The 25,416-nt window shown below is 42.0% G+C and overlaps 1 long non-coding RNA gene across 3 annotated transcripts; it reads right to left on the bottom strand.

The window, feature by feature from the left end:
* Positions 1–2,401: 2,401 nt before the first annotated feature.
* On the bottom strand, positions 2,402–13,292 carry LOC140637779 (uncharacterized). 3 transcript variants are annotated; one of them, XR_012034811.1, is made up of 5 exons: positions 10,672–12,964; positions 9,758–9,796; positions 9,258–9,377; positions 9,071–9,152; positions 2,402–2,468 (listed from the first exon to the last, which is right to left on the bottom strand). It is a non-coding gene; the product is annotated as an uncharacterized lncRNA (long non-coding RNA). The 3 variants fall into 3 exon arrangements; XR_012034809.1 differs by lacking the exon at positions 2,402–2,468 and adding an exon at positions 4,147–4,272; XR_012034810.1 differs by lacking the exons at positions 2,402–2,468; positions 10,672–12,964 and adding exons at positions 4,147–4,272; positions 12,988–13,292 and having other exon boundaries at positions 9,258–9,796.
* Between the last annotated feature and the right edge of the window lie 12,124 nt (positions 13,293–25,416).

Genomic DNA, 25,416 nt, shown 5'->3' with positions numbered 1-25,416 from the left:
TCAGATAATCAGACTGAGATTCAGTTTATTCTGCTAAATACAAAATTCAACAGCATGTTCCTGTCGTACAGAAACGTTGATCCCATGCTCTTAAATCACTAAAAGAGAATAGCATTGTTTATCCAACGATATGTTTATGTAACGAGTACCTTTGTCATAGTGCTGCGATCCACCCAACCTTTCTTCCTTAAGTTACATGTAGAAAAATAGTACAGATTTTACTCACTAAAAGCCCTCGTTTCTTGAAAGGCAAGCATATTTACTTGAGGAAAAACAGGCAACCACCGTGAAAAAGCTCAAAGATACCAAATGGGTAAATCTCAAAAACAGAAAGAGTGTTGGGTTGTTGGGAAGAAAACTCTTTGCAGGGGCCCTGGATGGCGTAATGGCAGATCGATGTGAGAAGGATCTGGATATTCTAGTAGACCACACCGAAGTGAGGTATTGGTAACACGAAGTGGCAGAAAGAGAACAAAATCTAGACTGAGTTCATGGAAGTGGCGGTCTTGGGCTTGGCGCCAGGCCATGACTGGTTTCAGCTCCATGAGCCACATTTTAGGAAGGCGATGGCTGAATGTCTGTGCCTCCGGAGGAAGCCGCCCAGGAGTCGGGATATCTGTCACGTTGAGAATGATTAACACAGAAATCGCAACTGGCAGTTGACAAAGAGACTCCGACCACACAGATGTATTTTATCTGGTTTGCTTGGTGCTGAGCCACACGGTGCTCTGAAGTCCAGAATGTGTGCTGATGTGTCGAAGGCAAGAGATTTCTCCTACAAACCACATTTCTAGTTTTTCTTGGAAATTAAAAGATCTGGCGGCATTAAGTCCCACGTTTTTCACCTTGGTGACAGTCTACCAAAGCGGGGAGCTGCTGCCGACCCTCTTTAGATACAGTACGAGTCCTTCGTCGTAGCCTGGCCACCTTCACACATTCCCGCCACCTCCTGGCCTCCGTCGGCATTCGAGGCGGTGACAGGACAGCTCTCCCGGGAGGCTCTGGTTACGCGTGTGCTAAAAAGGAGCCACGGAGTGCTTTTCAATTATTTGCAGATTGTCGCGTAGATGAGAAAATGCATTCACTCAGAGTTTTCACAGTAAGCGTGAGTAGGACCTAAGTGTGGAGTTTCTAGGAAGACAGGTTGTAAGAGGACATAAGAAAAATATCGCATCCTTTGAGATACACTGACGATCGAGATGTTTTTTCCAGAAAGGAGTGTGCACGCTTACATTGGAGATATTCAGGCAAAAGCTCAGGGGCCAATAGCATTGTCCCCTGGGTCCTGAAAATTAATGATTCTATGTATTAAAAAAAAAAACCCACTGCATTATTCCTACGTAAATGACAGTAGTCCGGTGTTAGTTGTTACACAGCTGCTCAACCAGAAAATTCCTCTTGCCTTGCTCTCAAAGTCCTCTCCACCTTTCATGCACCATGTAGACACGGGAAATGGGACTTTTGCAGGATAAAGGTAGTCGTTGTTTAGAATTTCTCATTTTTAACCTTAAACTTGCATACATGGGGCATATTTTCTGTTAGTCACCTCTCTATTTTTGGTCATCAGCTGCAGTAAAATGCTTACGGGCAAGGAAATGTTGATTTGAAAACTTGTCCCATTTTTTAGTGGATTAAGCCTGAAAGTGGTGGCATTTTCCACACAAGTGGTGAATTCATAGTTATTCGATAGACTCCTGTTGGTTGTGGTCAGACCACTGCAGGACAAAAACCAAGTAAGATTCTCTTAAGAGACATACAGAAAGTGCTCATCCCCAGTTTTAAAGTAAGTGCCTTTAACAATCTGAAATGGAATTTAGTCAAGCGTCTAGATCTCAAAGCTGTTTATGGTTTCCCACTTCATATGGGAAACCGAAGACCAAGTTGAATACGACACAAGGAAATGATCGCTCTCCAAGGCAGCTGACCCAATTTCTCTAACAAAGCAGTGAGGGGAGTGACAAGAGGGATGGAGTGTGGACAGTGGGAAGGGGGACTCTTAGAGAACAAGAGAATGTAAGACACACCAAAATGAAACAGAACATCTAAACCTTGTCTGGATCATGATTTGAGCAAAACAACTCCAGCTATTTATGGGGCAAACAGGAAATTTGGAGCACAGATTGGATGTAAGATAATATAATAAAGATAGCTACAACTGAGTGAAGAAACTTTGTTGGGGAGCATGATGTTCACATACTCTTCAAGTTTCATTCCACATATGACCGATGATTACAGGTGGGAAAAATTACGATGGAGAAATCTGGTGAACGCGCTCTTAACCAAATGGGAAAAGGTAACCTTACCAATAATGGAACAATGTTTTTTTTTAATTGAAGTACAGTTGACCCACAATGCTGTATTAGGTTCAAGTGTGTAACATGGGGATTCCGCAAGCCTTTACCTTATGCTATGCTCACTGCAAGTGCCAACGTGTATCTTCTGAGGTGTCACATCCATATAATATTATGCTAAAAAAAATAAGGTGTTAACTGAAATAGTGAGGCAACACATTTCGTTTATTGAAGAGTAGTTGACATACAACATTATACTAGTTTCAGGTGTATGACTTAGTGATTCAACATTTACATACATCACAAGGTGATCACCATGATGAATCCAGCTACCACCCATCAAGACACAGTTGTAACAACCTTATTAACTATATGCTCTATGCTGTACATTGCATCCCCTGTCCGATTTATTTTATAACTGGAAGTTTGTACATTTGGAACCCCTTCCTCTATTTCTCCTGTCCTCCCTTCTCTTGAGAATCTCAGGTAGACTCCACATCGAGTGTGGAGCCCGATAAGAGGCTCGATCTCACAACCCTGAGATTACAGCCTAAGCCAGACATTCAACCTACTGCACCATCCGGGTGTCCCTAAAAATCCTTATCAATTTAAGAAGCATATTGCTTGAACTGTTTACAGGTAAAATGACATAATGTCTAAGATTTTCTTTAAAATATTTCAGTTTAAAAACAAAAGTGGGGAGGAAATCAAACAAAACTGGCAAAATTGTTGAAGGGGATGATGAGTATGCAGAAGGGATGGTTATTCTATTTAAAAGTTATCTTTCTGAAGGCCTTATAAAAATATTTCATCTTTTTTTTTCATTTTAAACTATTGCTTCTAAAGAAGTTTTGGACATAATCTTTGGTAGTAAATAAAAATTTAGAGTCGAATAGTGGCAAGTACATAAAGTAACATATTTTCTGGTATCATTTAGAAATTTATTTAAAGATAACCTCCAGGCAACTTCTGACTATCTTTCAGATTCTCAGGAAGAATAAAGAAGATGTTGAAAGTCTTTAAGCTTAAGGGCATGCATTTTGAAAATGAGGAAGCCACCCATCATAAATAGAGAAGATATTCCAGTTCTAGGGTAGCATTCTGTTGATATTAGATTGTTGGAATCAAGATTATTAACAGAAGATGGACTTGATCATACTCACCATTTTTATGCCTCTCTAAATAGACCCTTTCTGAAATCAAATTGGGCATGTCCAATTTTGTTACATTATCATGGCAAATTATTAAAGTAATTTTTTCCTTCTGAAAAAAATCAGTGTTCATAATATAACAAAGCTCTTCATACTCAGCCAAGTACAGAATGAAAACATCTGTTCCAAAATTCCATAAAAATAAATCTACTTGAGATTATCTCTCTCCCTCTGTCTCTCCCCCCACTGGCAATGCCCCATGCCACGGAGCCACGTGCGCACTCTCTCTGTGTCTCTCAAATAAATAAATAAATCTTTAAAAAATATATAATGGGAAAGATTTTGTCAGTCCCTCAGAAATACTTAATATATTTCAGAAACTGAATACAACTGTCTTCTGATCATGTCCTGAATTATAAAATGTTGTATAAAGAATTTTGAAAGAATTATATCTACATATAGGTCTTGATTTAAACTTTATAGGAGGGATCCCTGGGTGGCGCAGCGGTTTGGTGCCTGCCTTTGGCCCAGGGCGCGATCCTGGAGACCCGGGATCGAATCCCACGTCGGGCTCCCGGTGCATGGAGCCTGCTTCTCCCTCTGCCTGTGTCTCTGCCTCTCTTTCTCTCTGTGTGACTATCATAAATAAATTAAAAAAAAAAAAAAAAAAAGAGTAATGTTCTTTTAAAAAAAAAAAAAAAAAATAAACTTTATAGGAAATATAAGTCTTATAAGACAAGATTTCAGGTCAACTCTTCAAACCCTGTACTTTCTTCAGTTGATATCTTCATCTTTTCCTTCCTGTTCTGACATGTAGTTAGAACAATGACCTACGATGGAAAAGATATTCTTGTGTTCTTTGTACACCCAGCTGAGATACAAGACATTTTAAAACAACTATCTATAAAAAGAAAAAAAATCAATAACAAAATCAAAGGCATCTAATGAGAAAGATGTACAATGTCAGAACATATAAATCAAGTCTTTGCAGATTATGATTTTCTGCTTCCAACACTTCCAGGTAAATTTTTAAAATTTAATTATCTGTGAGTTTTGTTCATACACTGGTAATTATTCAGATATTTCCTAAGAAACAGTCTAGAGTATTTACTTTTTTTTTGAAAGATCATGACTAGATACCTGTATTTAAATTTAAGTATTATGTCCGCTCTAAAAACAAACATGTTATAATTTGTATGATTCCCTTTTGTAACAGCTTTGCAGAAATTTCCATCCATTATTCATATAAGTCAAGATCTTGTTCATATCAAATTATTAATGGGTTAACTCTAAAATGCCTACCTGTATTACCTATTATCTACAAATAATCTTATAAATGAAATATTTTAAATAACCATTTAGATAAAGTATTTTGTAGAATATTCTTAATCATTGAATATTAAAGCTGCTGTAGTTTGGATTTTGACATAAACAATGCTACACTGGGGAAAAAAAAAAAAGCCTTAGTTCTAAGCCATCTGCCTCACAACTCACACACACATTTCCTTTACTAATTCTAATTGGCAGGCGGGGGTTGGGGAGACCTCTAATGTCCAAGAAGACATATCAAAACAGGAATAATTAAAAAAAAAACAAACAAACAGGAATAATTCAAAAGAAAAGAAAACAAGAATAATTCTAGTTTCATATTTTTTAGAATGATTTGAATAATTAGTGTATATGCTATTCAATAGCATATTTCATGTCTTAATACAGTTAAAATAACATAAACTTGAATTTTTTGAATAATGACTAACAACTGTCTACATCCTCCTTGTTATATATGAAACAGTCTAAAGTTACAATGGTAGCAAAGTGTAGAGGGAATGAGTGTGTTGAACAAGGTTTCAAATAATCTCCAAAAGATGACCTAGTCTTCAAGTGTGTCATGCACAGGAGGGAGGTGCTGAACTCCATGGAAGAGCCTGAGATTCTCCTCCAGGAGAGTTTTCATGCACAGGAGCAAAAAATCTCTGCTGTCAGTTTTCTTTTCCTTTTTGCTCTCCCACTCCTAGCCCTCTAAGGATCAGGGCTGTACAAAGTCGCTTATTTCCCAGCTCTGAATATCTTAGAGAAATTAGGTAAGAACCACTGTGTATTCTCATGTCTCCCAAAATGGTTGACTTATGGCAGCTGCATCAAACCTTCTCAAGATTTAAAAATAATAATAATAATTAATGAAAAAAACTAAAGTCCAAATTCTCTCAGATTTGCCAGAAGAACCAACATTTGACAGTCTTCGAGAATCAGAAAACAAAGTATCTAATACAGTCTCACATGCTTAGAACATCCACATTGAACCTACCCATTCCATAAATATCTTATGAAAATTCTCTATAGGCCACACAGTCTACTAGGCGTTGCAAGATGTGCTGGTGCACAACACAGCCGTGCCCTCAGTCCTTGGGAAGTTTAAAGTCTAGGACGAGATTTCCCACCGCACAAATAAGTACAAAGGAGAAAGAAGCACATGATTGGTGAAGGTTGCTAAGAAAGCGTCCACACAGGGGGATTAATGTAACCTGTATGGAGAGCTGGGGTTACCTGAAGAAGTGAGACTTCAAAAAAAAAAAAAAAAAAAAAAAAGAAGTGAGACTTCACAGAAAAGGCAAGAAGATGAGTAAGACTTTGTTGGGAGAAGGAATAAAGACTGTAAGTAAAATCTGGAGATCATAATTAATACAGATAATATGTCAGAAAACAAAGCTAAAGTTAAAATGATCTTTTGTTATTTATAGAACAAACCAACAGAACTTTTTATATTAGACTTAGGGCATAAAATAGTCCATTAAATCATATTTTCAATGAAACATGACAACCAGAAAGATAAAGTTCAGCCATGTATTTCTAGGCCCTCACGTAGGTAAAGGGGGGATAATGCAGTGGACCAAAGATTATATGGTATTGATATGTTTCTGGAACTAACAACCTCTATTTTACTAATATTCTGAATGTGCCAGAATAGTTATAACTATGACAATTTCCAGGATATTTAACTTTGAACTTTGCTTTACTTAAATAGGTTAAGCCTAATTACCTGGCTTTCTAGTGTTTCTTAATCTGGAATTTAATCAAATAAAACCATTCGAAATGGAAAAATGTATATATCCTTTGAGTGGGAAAAAGACTAAAGTTACATGCATTAGCATTAAAGAAAAGTATAACTTGTATTTATTTTGATCTTTTCAATTGGGTGTTTATTGAAATTAGAGAACTAAGTTTTTATTTGTGTTGAATTTAACTCTTTTAAGATTTGTATTTGCACAGCAGTTCCTTCTGCAATGAAAGCCAGTACTTTAAGAACATATTTAAACTTAACAACATCAAATTTTCATTTATAGTAATTATTTCATTTTTAACATTAAAAGAATTTTACTCCAGTAATATAGAGATTTTTTTTTAAAGTAAGGAAATCACAAACACAGCTAAACAAATTGTTACAAAGTACATATACCCATAGAATCACAAGTCAGTTCAAGAAATAGAACATTACCAGAACCTCAAGAGCATCTCACAAAGCACTCCCCATCGCTATATGCCCTCCTTCCTAAAGGTAAGCAACCTTCCTGACTTCTATAACATAGAGTATTCATGCCAGTTTTTGAACAGCATAAATACTGAAGCATAAAGTATGATAATTGATAGTAATAAAAATATGAAATATCAAAGCTTGTAGTATGCAGCTAAAACTCTTCCTAAAGGAAAATCTGCAGCCTTAAAATGCATTTTTAAAAGAGCTGAAAATCAATGATCTGAGTCACGAGCTTGAAAAGTTGAAAAACAAGAGCAAATTTAACACAAAGAAAATAGGAAAACAATAAATATAACAAATTAGAACAGAAAAGTAATATACAAGAGAAAAATCAATAAAGTCAAATTTTGATTTGTAGAAAAGTCTAATAAAATTGATTAAATCTTGGGGCGTCTGGATGGCTCAGTCAGTTGGGCATCTGCCTTCAGCTTGGGTCATGATCTCGGGGTCGGAGCATTGAGTCCCACATCAGGCTCCCTGCTCGATGGGAAATCTGCTTCTCCATCTCTCTTGACCCCTCCTCATTCATGTTCTCTCTCTCAAATAAGTAAAACCTTTTTTAAAAAATTATTAAACCTTGATAAAAATAATGAGGAGAAAGAACAGTCACAAGGAACCACATTAGGAACAAAACCAAAGAAGGACATCACCACAAATCCTATAGACATTAAAAACATGAAGGTTGGAAAGCCAGAGATCGACAATCAAGCTTATGACATTCTTACAGTTATAAATCTTTGAGAATCTGATGAAAGCTTTGGACAATCTTTCTAGATGATTATACACGTGGATGTGTGCATAGAATTTAAAGCCAAGAAGCCTCTTCATTGACTTATTAGTTTGGAAGACCTATGGCAGATCTCATTTACCAGGTGAAGAAATGAAGCTCTAAGATCCATGGCTGCTCTAAGATAATGCTCACATTCTAAATAAATGGACAAATAGCATCTAAATGTTCTATATTATTGAAAGGTCATGCATGTGGTAAGAAGGATATGATTATCTTATCATAATAGCACCTTGCCCATTTAAATTTAATTCAGAATGTTCTCAAAGAATAATGGAATTTTTTTTTTTACTAAAAACCATTTATATTAATATCTTGTTGATCTATCTAGTAACAAGACTGCCCAACATTCAGTGAGCTTTGCTTTCTCTGGAATCTCCCTAAATAAGGGTTAAGAGGGAACAAATACACTAACATGTTCCCTTGAACTTTAAGGAAACACTTTTAAAAATAGTTTTATGTTCTTATGTCCATTAAAAAAAAAACTAAAATACAAAGAATAACTGAGGTACAATCTTCTAAATTCCTGGTCATCAGGAAGAAAGGCAAAATATATTTTTACGGTGAAAGCTACCACAAAGCAAAAATCAAGGTGTATTTACAGAAGAAATAGTCAAGGGGGAAAAAGCAGGAAAAACTATAGTGATAGTCCTATTCGTGACTAGGGTTGAAAAATATCTAACAAAAATGTGTTTGCTCCATGAGTATTCCGAGAAAATGGAGGGACACTTTTAAAGAATGTGGGTGAGATTTTGTTTACAATAACACAAAGCTGTAAAACCTTGTTCCAAAGACTAGAAATTGCAATCGTAACATATATGATCTTTTCATTCCTTTTGCTGGTCTCGGTGTGCAAAGAATAGAACCCTAAATACACATAGCATTTGCTTTCGTACATTTGAAGTGTCTGACCTTTACACCACATGAGTTTACAATTTAATTATATGACGGCACTAGCAAGACTACAAAATAAAATTACTCAATAGTAAAACACACATGCAATATAATGTTGCACACTGTGAAGTATAGCCAATATTACACAGTACGACTCCTCAAGCATTTGAGAAACCATTGAACAGAATTACAGCTTTTCAGAACATAGATTTTTTTTTAAGAGCAAAATAAGGTCAAAATTTCATTAAGGGGCATGAAACACAGCCTGGCATTATTAGTCAGTATAGAATATAAATCCTTCGTGACAGCTCTTGGCAGCTAAAGCAAGTATTTACATAATGTTTCATGTAAAATAAATCAAAATAATAACAGAATTATTTGAGTTTTGCCAAATAATTCCAAACAAATAAGATACCTTGGTAAAAGAGGGATGCGAAAAAGTTCTCACATTTGTGCTTTAACAAAGATTTCCAAGTTCTCTGGAAGTGAAGATCATGCTAGAGAATGAAGGGAAAGCATGTTTATTTTAGTTTTTAGTATAATACTTTTCAATGTGAGAAAGCGAAATTTCCCAGTACCCGGGACAGAATTAAACATCTTACATGTTTCTTTTCTATTCCATGCATATATTATTTTTCATGTTTCTGAAGTTGACTGAGCTCTTTTTCTGCTCCATACAGTATCCGCTGGGGTCACTCTGAGGTTGTATCTGTCTACACAGGCTGAGCCGGACGGTCTGTCACATACCTGGGCCTTGGAGTTGACCGCCGCCCGGTGGCCTGCTGCTAGTTCCTGGCGAGGCTGCACCCCCCGGGCCCCTCCGTGTGACTTCCCTCCATCCGGAAAGCTAGGACCAACCTTACAGGATGGCCCCTGAGGCCCCAGAGAAACAACTCTGAGACGGCGAGCCCCAGTACAGAAGTGCATGGCAAGTTGCTGCTTCTATCACTTTTGTTAGTGTCTCATGGACCAAAACCGTGATATGACGAAGCCCAACATGATTGTGTGAAGAAAGAACAAAAGACCTAAATATGGGGGTAAGGGAGCAAGTTCCTTGCCCTGTCTCAATATAGTACCACCCCCACACCAGATGTCCTCTTACGTGGTCGTGAAGTCCTAGGAGATCGAATTTCTTATCACCCTGTGATAAGAGAAAAAAAAAAATGTCTGTTATCCACTTATATCTCAAACAAAAACAATTCCATAACTAAGAAATAGTGCAGATGAAGCGTACTTCACTTTTTAAAAAACAATGGTCAGTTTTTAGTAAGTTGAGAAGAGGGTGTCTAAACTCAACCGGTAAAGTGGATTTTCAAAAGTAACAAAACCAGTTGCTCTCCGTGCCTGATGTAGAATCATGTTTCCAGACACTTAGGATTCTGTTTTGTCTTTTCTAAGAAGCAGTTCTTAAACCAAAGGAAGATCTGAATTTGCACAGCCGACGTTTGAAAAACCCCATTCGTTCCTAAAGGCTTCCCATTGTTGGCTGTGAGAACTGCAAATAACAATCATCATACATATAAAAATAAAGAGTAAACTAGGGCCTAGTGATTGATGATTCCACTGAGAACAACCAAGCATTTGCATCAACCACAGATTTGTTTAAATGCATTGGTAAACCTAAAAGAGCCTTAGGTATAATGGGACCAAAAAGTAAATGAAAGAAGGAGTCAAGGTAAGTTGCTGGGCACTTTATTTGGCTTTCCTTGAGATCATTTGATGAATGAGGTGAACCTCAGCTTTGATTTTTAAGGCCACAAGGGGCAGCGAGCTCAGTATACAAGGCCCAAGAGTCCTCAACCTCATTATAAGAGTGAATTAAAAATAAACCAAGAATACCACAAACAAAGTGGCTTGTCTCAAATTTTCACACCAGACAGAAAGAGAAAAATATCTTCCTCAAGAGTTCCTAACCCCAAAACTTTTCCCCAGAGCAGCTTTGGAGTGGAAATGCATGCTACGTGGGTCACCCAAGAAAACCTCGTGTGAAGAAATTAATCGGGCAACAAAACTAACTTGGTGACGTAGGCTGGCACCGCAGATCCCTCGGAGAAGCAAACGTGATATCCTCTATGGGAATCGCCTTCCTCCTACAGCTCAAAGGATTTTCACAGGTGAACGGAAAACATAGAACTTCACAACCAAAAGGGAGAGGGACACAGAGTCCTCTGAGCAAGACACAGGTGGTGAAGTCCCAGAGCAGAGGACCCAGGAAGAGTTCTGGTCCTAGAAGCATCAAACTCTGAGTAGGGGTAGACAATTGCAATGCAAAGAGGGAGCATGAAACTTTACACCCCATTGGATTAAAAGTAATACTTAAAATGTCTACAATTGGAACCTGTAAGTGTTAAAATTCTTAAAAACTGGTCACTGTGCTTATGGGAAAGGAGAGATCGCCTCAAAGAGTAAAAATAGATCGGCCCTAGACCCAGCAATTGCACTGCTGGGGATTTACCCCAAAGATGCAGATGCAGTGAAACGCCGGGACACCTGCACCCCGATGTTCACAGCAGCAATGTCCACAATAGCCAAACTGTGGAAGGAGCCTTGGTGTCCATCGACAGATGATGGATAGAGAAGCTGTGGTCTGTGTATACAGCGGAATATTCCTCAGCCATTAGAAAAATACCCACCATTTGCTTCAACGTGGAGGGACCTGGAGGGTATTATGCTGAGTGAAATAAGTCAATTCGAAAAGGACAAACATTATATGGTCTCATTCATTTGGGGAATATAAAAATTGTTGAAGGGGAATAAAGGGAAAGGAGAGAAAAAAAAAAAGAAAGAAAAGAGAGATCACCGAGAAACAGATGACGGACTGAGTGATTACGGAGCAGCGTGGGCAAGGCAAGGGTGACAATTAAAAATGTGAAGGAGGTGACAAGGCATGAAAGGTCTGACACCTGATCGTCGGAGTTTCAGAACGAGAGGAAGGAGAAAATGAGGTGGCAGCAGTTTTGGGGAGAACTGATAAAATATCACATAAACACACGGGAGAGGCTCTTGGCAAGAGAAGTAGAGACAGACTGAGACGTGGAGAGAAAAAAGCCACAGGAAACAATATCCTAAAGGAGGGATGAGTGGATGGTGAAAGGCTCTGTAAGGGCGAGTCTCGCTCCGCGTGTGACCTTCACCTGCTGCCACCTTTCAAGTCCCACCTTGGACCAACTGGAGAGGAGAGCCCAGGTGCTCCCTCCCTTGGCACCAGCAAGAAATTCCAACCACGCAAGCTCTCGCCTCACAGAAGTCTCCACTCCCCCCAGGACAACAGATGAATTTTGAGGGGGCATGAACGTCAGGTTTAGAACCCCAGCTGAATTGGCAGTTTTCGATAATTAGTGTTTAGGGACAAGATTGCGGCCCAGAGGCCTTCCCTAAACTGGCTTGGGTAGTACCTCTCAGCCTGGACCCGGGACACCCTGGTTGAAGTGTGTGTCTTCACTGCAGTGTGAGCCACGACCAACAGTAGGATCAGGGGAACGATGCTTCCCTGTGGCCACTGGACGTGTGTCTCAACTGGACATCGGCCCTACTCTACGGGGAGTTAAGGGGAAGGACTCTTTGTAGGAGGTGTGGGCCCACCGGGTGATGGCTCGTGTGAAGGGGAAATTGCAAGGTGGCACCATAAAGAGCAAGAGGCCCACTGGGACCCTACATGGTTGCTGATGCTCGCCAAGCCTGTGTCCCAGCAAAGATCCTGATCCCTGTGACACACTCACGCCTTCCCTATGGAGCCGCCACAGAGGTCACGCCGGGGAGGGCCCTGGCCCTAACAAGGGCTGATGTGAAGCTCTCTGGAAAGAGAAACGTCTAAATATGAGCAGAGCAGAGAGGACATCCTGCCCTGTCAAAATAGGTCTAGTGACCAACGAAAATGGACAAAAAAAAAAAGAACACAAAAACACTCCCCTAAAAAAAAAAAAAAAATGAATAAGGGGAAGGAAACAAACAATAAATGGAAACAGAGGTCCCAAATTTGACCCAATTGAAAACCCAAGGTTCACTGGAAAGCTGTGCATACAGCAGGAGGAGCAGGGGCTGCTGCTCGACCCCGGGGCCCTCCACCCGCACCGGGTGTGCCCCCTCCCGAGGGACCCCCGTGCGTCCGGCCCCTGCGGTCCTCGACCCCAGACTTCTCAAGTGTCCCCGCAGGTGTGGCCGCTGCCACCCACCCAGCAAAGGACTAGAATCCAACCGAGTCTTTGGCTCCCACCCCCGGCCCCACAGAATGACTCCCTGGGGTCCTCCCCCCAGATAAAACCGCTCCTACGGCCCAACGGGAATCAAGACGGGGGGTCCCGGGGGGTCCCCGGGGGCTCCGCGGTTCCGCACCCGCCTGCAGCCCAGGGCGCGGCCCCGGGGTCCCGGGATCGAGTCCCGCCTCGGGCTCTGCGTCGCCCTCTGCCTGGGTCTCGGCCTCTCTCTGCGTCTCTCATTAATAAGTAAAAAAATAAAACCTTTAAAAAGAAAAGATGGGGTGTCCAGGACGGAAACCGTTATCTGAGACCCAGGCGAGGCGGGGTGGCCATCCCCCACCAGGGTGGCCTTGGGTCCAAGCGGATGGAACAACTCCTGGGGGGGGGGGCGGGACTCCATCCCCCCAACACGCCGCGCCCCCAGCCTCCGCCACCGGCTGCCGCGCACCTGCACAGCCTGCGGGGCACCTGCCTGCCTCCCCGGGACGCGCCCCGGCCCCCCCCGCCCCCCGCCCCCCTGCGGCGTCGAGCATCCCGGTGCCCCCCGCCGTCCCCCCGCTCCTCGCATCCCGCTGTCCCCGGAGCACCGGCCTGCCCCGGCCACGACGTCCTCCTCGGACCGACGCCAACGGACACTCCGCGGGGGCCGGGAGGGGCCAGGCCTCCGCCCCGGGTGCACCAGCCCCCCCCCCCCCCTCCGCGGCTCCATCCCTGCCCCGGCCAGAGCTGCTCCAGCGTCCCGACACCGGGCCTGTGGTTGCAGGGCCTGCGCCGAGAGCCGGGGGCGGGGGGGGGGGGGACAGGCCACCAGCACCTTGCCAGGCCCGGGGGAGACGCCGTGGGGCCGGGCTCGTGGCCCAGGGTCGCACCTGCAGAGCCGCGGGGTCAGCAGGGCGGCCTCGGGGGTCGCGTGGGGGGTCGGTCGGGGCCCCGGGGCGCAGGCAGCCTTGGCGGGGCCTCGGCGGGAAGGGGGCCCCCGCCCGGCAGCTCTCCGACCCCCGCCTGGGCCCCTTGCCTCTGGGGCTCCCGCCGCGTGGTCCCGGCGCCAGGTGACGACCCCAACCTGCACCGCCGCAGGCCCAGCCCTGTAGGGCCCGGAGGGCGGCTGCCCCGGGGCGCTCGGGTCACTCCCCACGAGGCGGGTGGCCCAGCAGCTGCAGGTGCAACACGTCCTCCCCGCTGCACCTGAGCTTTGCTGCAAACAGGGGCTTTACAGGCCCCGAGCCTGTGCCCCCCCTGCCCCCGATGATGGATGCGGTTCCCGGGAGCTCAGTGTGCTCATTGGAGTCTCCTGGGCCGAACCCGCGCCTCCTGGCCCAGCTCCCCTGCAGGGGCCAGGAGGGAGGGGCGGCTCGGCTTGGCCTCAGTCCCCTGCCACTCCCTCCGCAGTGATGGAGGAGTCACCCGCCGGTGCCCCTTAGCTGCCTGCCAAGCCCCGTGGTACCACTGGAATGAGCCCCCCCAGGGAGTTCACGCAGGGGGGCAGAGCCCGCGTCACACAGGGTGGAGCTCTCCGGGGCGTCACTGCTCCTTAGCTTTCAGCTCCGTGTTCCAGAATGAGAATGGAACCCAAGAATCAGCAACACTGGCTGAATTTTAGCCAGCCGTCTTTTTCTTTTGTTCTTTTATTTTTTTTTTCTTTTTTCTTTTTAAGTAGGCTCCACACCCAGCATGGAGCCCAATGCAGGCCTTGAACTCATAGACCTGAAACTAAGACCTGAGTTGACCTAGAGTCAGATGCTTCGCCAGCTGAGCCACCCGCATGTCCCTAGTCAGCTGTCTTAACACGGGGTGCCTTGGCCTTCCGTGCACCTCCTCACTGGTACCTCCTTACCAACTCCAGAGGCTGGCCCAGTCTAATGGAAGCAACAATTCTTTATTCAAGATTTTTCCCTTTGAAATAAAGAAATCCGGGTATCTCTTGCTTCACCTGATACCCAAAATGTAAATTAAGGTCATACATCTCTCTCTGCACAGGCGGAAGAAAGCCACACTCTAAGCATCACCAAGATAAGGCTTCACTCCTTATCCCCTTGGAGTTCCAGATATTATTGATAGTGGCCAAGGCACTTAATTCTCTTCTCAAAATACACAGCGCTGGGCTCTTCAACAAGGAGTTCAATAGAACTTCCGACATTCTTACCAGTTGCAGGCTACGGGCCTCATCAAGCACCATAACGTCTTAAAGATCAAATTCAGTTACATGAAACGTGGCACATTTTAGTCGTCAGTCAAGTATCCAACCCTGGCCGGTACACAAAACCCTCACTCCAGTTCAAAACTCCAACTCAGTTTCCTTTCCCTGTGCTCTCAAAACATTTGGGGACCAGCTTGGGAGCCTTACCTTACTCTCTCCACAAAACCTCATTAAATGAATAAAAAACTTTTTCACTCCTTCTTGATTTATGTGCAGGTCCCCAATTTTGACATTTAAAACAAATTGTGGATGGGAGCATGTGCCCCATCCCATCTCTGCAAAGTGACTTCAGATATCATCGAAGCTTTAAAAATCAAAAATTATTTTTAAAATAAGCTAAATTTATTCAAAAGGAAAGTGTTCAATGGACCCGGTGCTATTCAAAATAGAAGGAAAATATTTATTGTCCAATGTTGATAAGTTAATTCTGTATGTTAAAAATTTCTAACTAACCAGTAGAGAAAAGGAATAAATAACTTAATATTTAGCGTATAAAAGAAATTGATATGAGAAAAAAAATCCATTTGCCATAAGGAAAGGGTGAAGAAAAAATTAGAAAAGAAATAATGAAAAGCATACAATAATATGTCAAAAATTAAATTATGATTAATTAGGGAAAAATGCAAATTGCCTAAATGTTTCCATAAAAAGATAAGAATTTTCAAGCTATATTTTAAAATTCTGCTCTATGCTGTCTACAAGTACATTCCAAATACAGGAATACACGCATGCTCAAAGTAAAAGGATAAAATAAAATGCAGGGAAATGCCAAATTTAAAAAGCTGACCCAGCAATTAATAATAGATAAAGTGGACCTTAAGACAAAAATTAGTAAAGAAAAAAGAGAGCATTATATGGTAACAAAAAATTTTTTTTTTTGGTAACAAAATTTAAGTGTATATGCATCAAGTAACATAACCTAAAAAATATAAATAAAAAAAACACAAGAAAAAGTCCTCAACTGAGATGGGAGATATCTTTTCAGTAATTGATCGTTCAAGCAGCAAAAGATGAATGTCCCAGAAGCTCTAGAATTTTGACAAGAATGGACATGGTCAGTCTTTTTGAATTTTAATACTCCAAAATATACGTAGTTATGTAACATCTCATTGTGGTATTTCCTTGCATTTCTCATTTATATACAGGCATACCTCAGAGATATTGCAGGTTCGGTCCCAAACCACCACAATAAAGTATCACAATAAAGTAATAAATCTATAAACTCTTTGGTTTCCCAGCACGTAATATGCAAGTTTTGTTGACACTGTACCGTCATCTATTAAGTGTGCAATAGCACCATGTCTAAAAAACCAGTGTACATACCTTAATTTAAAAATATTGTATTGCTCCCAATAAAACAAAACAAAATAAAATAAAAATACCTTATGGTTGACAACTTGCTTTCGTTTCAGCAGTTGTTGTAATTACCGACCGCAGATCACAGTAACAAATACAGTAATAAGGAAAGGGTTTGAAATATGGTGACAATTACCAAACTGCGACCCCGAGACATAAAGTGAGCAAATGTTATTCAAAAAGTGGAGCCGATAGCCTGACTTGATGCAGAGTTGCCACAAACCTTCAATTTATGATAAGGAAATATCTGCAAAGTGCAATATAGTGGGGCACAATACAACAAAGTACGCCTGCATGTCCTTTGATGAAGTGGCCGTTCACATCTTTTGCCCCCATGTTTTGGGAGCTTTCTTCCTTACTAAGGAGTTTTGAGAGATTATCATAAATTCTAGTTGCAGTCCTTTATGAAATATATGATTTATGAATATTTTCCCCAGTCTATGGTTTTTCTCTTCATCCTTAGCAATCTTTCAAATTTTCAGATTTCAATTTGGATAAAGCTCAATTTATTAATTCATTCTTTTATAGATTGTGATTCGCATTTTAGTTGTCATATCTAAGAATTCTTTGCCTAAGTCAAAGACAAAATTTTTTCTGCTATGTTTTTTTCTTCTAGAAGTTTTACAACTTTAGGTTTGATGCTATAAACTTGCCCTTAAGCACTGCTTAGTGACAGCTCATCAGGTTTTTATTGTTATTCAGATAAAAATAACTTCTAATTTCTGTTTTTATTTCTTCGTTGACTGCTTATTTAGATGTGTGTTGTTCAATTTCAAATACCTGGGAATTTTCCAGAAATCTTTCTATTATTTATTTTAAATTTGATTTGATTGTAGTCCGAAAACGTACTTTGAATGGCTTGGATATTTCAAAAATGTATTAACACTTGTCTTGTGGTCCAGAATGTGATGTAACTTAATAAATGTTCTTTGTACAGTTGAAAAGAGCCTATAGTCTGCTCGTGTTGAATGTAATAGACTAAAGATAAAAATTAGATCAGGTTAGTTGATAGCTTTGTTCAAACCTTCTCTGTCCTTACCGATTTCCTGTAAACCTGCTCTATCAATTATTGAAAGAGGGGTATGGATATCTCCAACTATTGCTGTGGATTTACCTATTTCTTCATTCAGTCCTATCAATTTCTGCTTCATGTGTTTTCATGGTCTGTTAGCTGCATAATCATTTACGACTGTTAGGCCTATATCAAAAAATACAAAATAAGACCGTTAAAGGTAAATATGCCTTGTTCATAAATGAGATTCAGTATTACACAAATGCTAATTCTCTGCAAATTGACCCAAGGAATCAATGCTATTCCAATCAGAACTGTAATATGCTTATTTTAGGGGATTTAATTAGTTCTTTTGCATATGAAGGACAAATAGCCAAGAATAGTCCAGATTCTTCAAAAGTAAAGATAAAAGGGATGCTTGTCTTTCTATGTGTTAAGACTTATTATGAATTTGTAGTAATTAAAACATTGTAGTACTGTTCAGGAAGAGAATATTACCAGTAGGACAAAATAAAGAACCAAGAAATCAAGTCATAATTGTTAGACTCGAGTGTGACAGAGTTGTCCCTGCGTATCAGAGGGAAAGAATGGTCTATCCATTTAACAGTACTGGGCACAACTGCATTAATGAAAAAAAAAAATCAGATTGCTTTCCTGCCCTGTACCATAAACATAAATCAATTCCATATAATTAAAGTCCTAAATATTAAAAGTAAAAATAAAATTCGGAGAAAACCATATCTAAAATCTTTTGACCGTTGGGTAGAGATGAACCTCTTAAACAAGACATGAAGCTCAATTTGAAAGACAAGGAATTGATGAATTTAACTAACTTAACATAAAAACGTCTATTTAAGAAATTTACTTTAAGCGGAATGAAAATTAAAACCATAAATAGGATCTACTAATTAAAAACATATAACTGACAAAAAATTGTACACAAAATATATCCTTCTTAAATCATTGAAGAAAAGGAAAAAAAAATGAGCACAAAAAAAAAAAAAAAAAGACTTGAGGCACAGAGCTGAAGAAACCTGAACTATCAATAAACATAAAACATACTCAGCCTTATTAATAATTAGGGACATAGAAATTAAATCTCCAGTGAATTAGCATTTCATAGCAGACAAATTTACAAAAGTTATAAAGTACAACCACTCTGGAAAATAATTTAGCATCATTTTATAATAAAAGCGATTTTCCTAGGCTGTGTGATACAACTATTTCACTTTTTTTTTTTTTAATCCTAAACAAACAAACTGAATACACATATGCCCCAGGCAACTGTTGAAGACTATACTGGCAACGTTATAGTAGCAGAAAGTCATAAACAAACAAAATATCCATTGAAGTAAAGTAAGTAAATAAATGTTTACATGCTAGAAGAATATGCAGCAATGAAAATAAGAAGCAAACAATAATACATCATTGCTACGTGGGAAAACATAGATAAATTTTTGAAGTATAAGGTTGAGCAGAAAAAAAGTCAATTGTAATCAAATATACAAAGTATGACTAAGCTATAAAAGACACGCAATAGTAAACATCAGATAGGGATACGAGTATATGGTAAAACTAAAGGAAAGGAGGGGGATTAGATATGTAAAATTCAGAACAGTGCTGGAAGAAAAAGATTAGGATTTGAGAGAATTTATAGGAGATTATCAAGCAGATGGCAAAAAATTTTTTTCTGAAAACCATTTGATGGGTATATTATGTATTTTTTAAAAGACTTTATTTTTAATTATTTATTCATGAGAGAGACAGAGAGAGAGAGAGAGAGAGAGAGAGAAGCAGGCTCCATGAAGGGAGCCCGATGTGGGACTCGATCCCAGGACTCCAGGATCACGTCCTGGGCCACAGGCAGGCTCTAACCTGCTGAGCCACCCAGGGATCCCATTATGTATTTTTTACAGATACATTTTATGAATATTACTTCATTGATTCAAAATTTAATATAGATAATGAAAAATTCAGTTTTTTTTTTTAAGAATACGTTATTTATGTTAGAGAGAGAGCAAAGAGGAGGGGCAGAGGGGGGAAAAAGGGGGAGAAACTCTAGTGCGACACCTGGCTCGATCTACCACAACCCTAAAGCCACACCTGGGCCCAAACCAAGAGTTCCACCCTTAACCAACTGTGCCACTCAGGAGCCCCAAAACACAGCTTTCTTCAAATAGGGGCACCTGCCAGTCCGGTCAGCAGGATATGGGACTCTCTGGTTGATCTCAGAGCTGTGAGTTTGAGCCTCTGGTTGGGTGCAGAGATGACTTAAATTAAAAAAAAAAAAAAAAAAAAAAAAGAATGAAGAATAAACCTCAGAGTTCTTCAGATAAAAACAGTTGTAATAAAATGTGTTTTGGCCTGAGGCTTTCAGGAAGAACATAAGACTAGAAGGACATCTGAGGCATAGACGCGCGCGGTGCACGGCTGTGTATCAGGTGTTCACCTCTGTATTTGTACGTTAGACGGTGGAACAGCTCCCGCTGCAGCACCTGTGATACCTTGTGTCTGTGTGTGTGGACTGCACATTCTCCAGGAAGTCAGGCTAGCAAGTTTCATTCACAATTTTTTTTATTTTTGATAAAACAGAAACATAATGCACTATTTGTTTTACATCGATGTGTGACGTTGTAAAATACGATCTTTGCAACAAATGATTTCCCCTTTATGGGTTTGAATGAAACCACGAATTATTAGGGAAGGAAAGGTGTCCAAAAGCTCCCAAGGATGAGATACCACTGGACAGGCCACCACTGAGGTGAGTGAACAGTGCCTGCAAAGAAAAATAGAAAATTCATGATTCACTATGAATATACAAACACAAATATTAAAGGCATTAGAGAACCAAATACAGTTTTACGAAAATGGATGCGTGACCTACGCACTAGGGGAACAATCAACTTAATTAGGGTTTGTTACAGTCGTTCCTCTTTTTGAACGAAGTCCAGCTCTAATTAAAATCTTCTCATTGGATCAGATGGAGTTGCAGATGAGATTAGTTGAAATTATCTATTGTTCTTACTCATTTTAATGGGCTGCATTTCAACAGTAAGGAGACGTGCAAAAGGAAAGCATTTCACAAGCTCTTCAAAAGGGTCTGTTATGATTCTAATTTTAATTAAATTAGATTAGTGGCACATCATTTCTATTACTAAAAATCTCGAGCAATTTCTGAGACTCTCTCCCCCTCCTGTCCCATCCTTGGCCTCATCCATCACACCCAAATTCAACATTACAAAAGCGGTGTTGAGCTCCCGTTATGCCTTCTAGTAAACAACAGAATATTTTTAATAAAATACTCTTCCTTTCCTCTCGGCTGTCCAGCAAGTATAAATAGGACTCAATCTACCAATCACTTCATATCCATGTAAAAGGTAATTCGCCAGTTAAGAAAAAAAAAGGCCATGTGCGGTTACGAATTGCAGTGATGAATAATCCTTCATTTCTCTAGAGCTTCTGTGTTTAACCCCCCCACACCCATTATACTTTGCACATTTCTCCGACTTGCTTCCTATGAATGCAGTGGGACAGGAGAGACTTAGAATTAGACCGCTGTACGTATTTTTCGGTGCCTGGCACTTATCCAGCTGCTTTGGGGGCTCTTTATGTGCCTTTCAGCAGGAGGACGCAGCCGGCTGCCCAAGCGCACCTCTGTGCACCTGTCGGTGCCAATCGAGGGCAGCGGTGTACTGTCTGCTGCGTGGAAGCAGCCAGGTCGTGGGGCAGCGTGCTGGGGCGGGGGGGACTTGGAGCAGACCCTTGACCCAAAGTGGACGGGCCTCGAGGCGACAGCTGGTGGCTGCTGTAGGGAGGGCTCAGGGTCTGCGGAGAGGCCGTGGGCCAGGGTGTCCCTGCGGTGGTGCTGGAAGGCCCAGCCACGAGGCCTCTGTGACTGCACCTGCCTAGAAGCGGTCTCTAACCTGCTGAGGATCCGGCTCCAGCACATCCCAAGGCAGAGGCTGGAAACGCCACCGGGTGTCCTCGAGGCAACATTTACTGGTAGTAAAATGTGAGGAGAAGGAGAAGAGCCGCGGCCTGGTGGTCCTGGACCCCACCGGCGTCTCCAAGTGGCAGAGGCAGCCCTGGAATCAGGAGGACGGCCTGGGAAGCAAGACCCAACCCTGGGCTTCCTCAGGAAAGAGAATTCAAAGCATAAGCAGAGGGTGTCACGGCTTCCGGCACTCAGGAGTAAGGCCCGATGCGGCCCTGTTGGGTACCAGGCCTCCGGATAAACACGCAGCCCCGGCCGTGTCTGCTGCAGTGACTGTCCCGGACGTGGGCCACCCTGGTAGGTATGCAGTGGCGCCTCATTGCTGTTCAGGGACCTGGGGTGCAGAGTAGCTCTTCAGACGCTCGTTTGGTAAGGTGTCGGCTCTGGGCCTTTGCTCATTTTTTATCAATTATTCATTTTATCGCTGAGTGTTGAGAGGGGTTTGTGTCTTCTGGAAGAGTTCTCCAGCATGTAGGTGTTCACGAATATTCTCTCCCAGCCTGTGGCTTGTCTTCTCATCCCCTGACCGGTGTCTGTTGCAAAGCACAGTGAAGACCACCAAGGATTTCTTTCATGGATCCTGCCTTTGGTGTTGTGCTGGCAGGTCCTCAGTGATGGGGGCGCAGGGCCCGCGGGGCCAGAGCACAGCTGAGGCCCCCAGGAGACCCCCCGGGGGGGCGGCTTTCCTCAGGACGCTTCCCGTGGTCTTTAGGACAACGTCGATCTAGAGGGAAAAGCAGTCTTTTCCTGACAATGGCAGGGCCTCCCGCACCTCCCATGTCCTCTTAGCACAGGAAAATCCTTTTGAAATCTCCTTTTTGCTTACGTCCCCCAACTCCCAACTCCCGGGTGTAAAATGGGCCACCCTCCCAGGCCCGGGGCAGCCCAGCCGCCCTCCTGCCCATGGGGCCCGTCCCCTGGGCCTTCATAAAACCCCCATTTTGCACCAAAGACGCCTCAAGGATTCTTTCTTGGTCATCGGCTCCGGACCTCACCTACGTTCCAAAACTTCATCACCGTCATGCCCCAGGTTATCCAGACGGTCTTTTATATTATCTTTTGGAGCTTTATGGTTTCATATTTACATCCAGCTCCATGACCAATGTTGAGTTAATTTTCTTGGAAGGTGTCTAAATTCGTTTTCTTGTATGTGACGTTGAGTTGTTCCAACACCGTTGGTTGAAGAGAATATCTTTTCTCCAATGTGTTGTCTTGCTCCTTTGTCAAAAGTCAATTGACTCTATTTATGTGGGTCAATCTCTTGGCTCTCTATTCTGTTCCCTTGATTCCTCATCTGTTCTTTCAAAAATATCATGCTCTCTTGATTACTATAGTTTTATGGTAAATCTGTGTGATTGCATGATTTTTTTTTGAAATTGTGTGTGTGTGTGTGATAGTGTGATTTAAAATAAGAAATATATACTTCGTCTTTATCCCCCTCCCAGAGGATAAACAGCTTCTAAAATCACTGGAATTTCCTAAATAAGAAGAGCAAAAAGGTGAAAGGAATGTCTTTCGTTTCTCCCAAGAAGTCCCTTTCACCCAGGCCTCTTTTATGTTACAGAGATGACTTTTGAGAAGTCCCTAAGGAGAAGCAGCTGGTTTCCAGGGGAACGACATCTGTGATTAGGAGGGTAGGACTTCCAGCCCCATCTCCCAGCCGGAGGAGGTTGCGGAGAGGAGGCTGGAAACTAAATCAAGGGCCAAGGACGGACAGGGACGCCTCGCTTTATTGGGCTTCTCTTTACTGCACTTGGCAGATACTGCATTTTACACACACAGGTTAGTGGCCCCCCTGCTTCCCGCAAGGCTGTCAGCATCCTCCTTCCAACTGCATTTGCTCACTTCACGTCTCTGTGTCACATTTCGGTAATTCTCACAATATCCCATTTTTTTTTCATTATCATTACATTTGTTTTTTTTTTAAAAAAAAAATCTTGCTTTTATTTATTTATTTGTTTGTTTATTTATTTATTTATTTATTTATTTATTTATTTATTTACTTATGAGCGAGAGAGCTTGTGCACACACAGGTGCACTCTGGAGCGGGAGACAGGGGATGGTGGGGGTGGGCAGGGGGCAAGGGAAAGAATCCCAAACAGACTCCACACTGAACATAGTGCCCAACACAGGGCTCCAGCTCACAACCCTGAAATCATGACCTGAGCTGAACCTAAGAGTCGGGCGGACGCTTAACAGCTGAGCCACCCAGGCGCCCCATTGTTGTTACATGTCTTATGATGATTTGTGATCAGTGATTATGACTTGCTGAAAGCTCAGATGATGGTTAACATGTGTTAGCAGGAAAGCACTTTAAAATCAGGCACATTTTGAAGACATAATGCTGTTGCACACTCGATAGACCACAGGATACTGCAAACATAACTTTTATAGGTACTGGGAAACCAAAAAATTCATGTGACTGACTTCATCGCAGCATCCGCTTTCTTGTGGAGGTCTGTAACCAAACCCTCACTGTCTCTAGGTGTGCTTGTAATCCATCACGCCTGGGGAATAAAGCCTCTATAAAAATCCCTGAGGTACAGAGTCCAGAGAGTTTCCAGGTTCATGGACGTGTAGCGGCACCAAAAGGATAGCATGCCAGCAGAGGGCATGGAAGCTTCCTGCCCTCATACCTGCCCTCACACCTGCCCACACACCTGCCCTCATACCTGCCCACACACCTGCCCGCACACCTGCCTGCACACCAGCCCGGATACCTGCCCATATCTGCCTGCATACTTGCCCTCTTTCCTGCCCATACGTGCTCTCTTACCTGCACATACCTGCCCTCAGACTTGCCCACACACCTGCCCACATGTGCATCCATCTTTTTCACTGACTGTTCCTGAGTTGTATCCTTTTGTAATAAACTCGAAATTAGTAGGTAACTGCTTCCGGAGTCCTATGAGCCATTCTGGCATATTACCAAACCTGAGGAAGAGGTCAGTGGAACCTCCAGTTTATCGCCAGCTAATCAGAATCCCGGGTGATCACACCTGGACTTGTGATGGGCGTCGGAAGTTGCGGGATGGGGCAGTGTTCTGGGGCTCTCTTAAACGGTGGGATAAGGGCTTATTCCAGGCAGACAGTGCTGGCCCCGAGGAGAGTCGTGGGACATCCAGTTTGTGTCTGTAAGAAACTGGAGAGTCGGTTGCTGCATCGGACACCCACATTTACAGTGTCGGAAGTCATGAGTCATGAACAGGGAGAAACAGTCTTTCTTTCAAACTTAGAGTTGAGTAGTGTCAGTTCCCTAATTTTGTTCTTTCTCTTCAATACTGTACTGGCTCTTCTGGCCTTCTGCCTCTCCATACAAAGTTTAAAATCAGTTTAAAGGGACTCCTAGGGGGGCTCAGCGGTTGAGCGTCTGCCCTTGGCTCAGAACGTGACCCCGAGGTTCTGGGATCGAGTTCCCACGCTGGGCCCCCCACAGGGAGCCTGCTTCTCCCTCTGCCTGTGTCTCTGCCTCTCTCTCTGTGTCTCTCATGAATAAAATCTTTTAAAAATAAAAAGTAAAAAAAAAAATCAGTTTATAAATATACACAAAATCACCTGCCATAATTGTGTTGAATCTCCCGATGAACTCAGAAAGCACTGACACCTTGATCATACTGAGTCTTCCTATCCATGAACATTGAGCATTTCATTTATTTGTGTTGTTCTTTGATTTCATGTGTTGTGTCTTATAGTTTTTTTGTGGATAGATTCTGTACCGATTTTGTTAGACTTAAACCTGTTTCATTTTTGGTGGTGCTAATGTAAATGGTATTGCATTTTTCATTCCAGATGCCATTTCTTCGTTGCTGGTATATTGGACAGTAATTGACTTTCACGTATTACCTTTGTATCGTTTGATCTTGCTATAATTGCTTACTAACCTTAGGAGAACTTGAAATCCCAAGTTTACTAAACACAAAAAGGTACACAGCTAAATGTAGTGTAGTCAGCTGCTGAGAGACAAAGACAAATAAAATAGTTTAAGAGCAAAAAAAAGAAAACTCAT

The sequence above is a fragment of the Canis lupus genome, chromosome 8 (assembly GCF_048164855.1).
Source record: "Canis lupus baileyi chromosome 8, mCanLup2.hap1, whole genome shotgun sequence".
NCBI classification, from domain to species: Eukaryota; Metazoa; Chordata; class Mammalia; order Carnivora; family Canidae; genus Canis; species Canis lupus.
This window is presented reverse-complemented; position numbering and strand designations above follow the sequence as displayed.